This window comes from Cryptomeria japonica, chromosome 6, assembly GCF_030272615.1.
Source record: "Cryptomeria japonica chromosome 6, Sugi_1.0, whole genome shotgun sequence".
NCBI lineage: Eukaryota > Viridiplantae > Streptophyta > Pinopsida > Cupressales > Cupressaceae > Cryptomeria > Cryptomeria japonica.
Genome location: NC_081410.1, coordinates 310,575,356 through 310,576,358, shown reverse-complemented (window position 1 = coordinate 310,576,358; position 1,003 = coordinate 310,575,356).

Sequence of the window (1,003 nt, the reverse complement as noted above, 5' to 3'; positions counted from 1 at the left end):
GAACTAGGTTAACTTTATTAATTTAATTAAAGGCGTTTTCGCGGTTGCTCAATTAATTATTTTTAATACAAGTTAACATTATCATTATTTTTATTTAGTCTTGAGTATTATAAAACTATTGAGATAATTAATGTCCTTGGACAATTGTTGGAGACATGTTAAATTGGGATTTAATAATTAATTTAGTTAATTAATTAATTAAGAATGGTGACCCCTTTAGGGGATAATTAGTCTTCTCTCATTATTGTTTTTAAAGTCAATAAAATATGTGTAAATGTGATTTTAACTAAGTCCTAGAGCAATTAAATATTGCGCAAGGTGATTAATATCTCTGGATTAATAATTGAAGAATTATTGGGGGTAATTTATTTCAACTAATAAATTAAGTTGTGACGACCCTTTTTGGGGTATAATTAGTCAAGTTGTATTGTAATAATAAAATTGTAAAGTTAATTAAATTAACTTTAGAACACCATTCTAATATCATTTAAGATTTCATTTGGAACAACTTGTTAAGTTGTCACATCTAATTAAGCTTTGGATGCATGTAATTAAGTGTTCAAAAAAAAAAATTCGTTGTTGTATTTTTGTCCAAAAGTTTGGGCATGACAAATGGTTAAATAATTGGGCATAATACCACAACTTAGAGATAAATAATCCTTACTAAGTAGCCATCAAACCCATTATTAAATCTCATTTATCTATCAACCCAAGGATGTGGTACTTGAAATGGGCGAACATAATGTATGCACTAGGAGTTACTTGGACTACTACTTAGAATCTAAGTTACTTCAATGAAATGAAATGTTGAACACAAGTATTGGGAGAAAAAAATAATCTTAATGAATATTGAGCATAATCTACTGATGAAAACATGATTGATTGAAACAATACTTAATGAAAGAGTTTCTTTTAAGAAGAAAGGAACTACTCTATTCTACCTTGGTTGTAGGAACAGTCACATAATATAATTATTATGGTTGTAAGAATAGTCAATCATTGG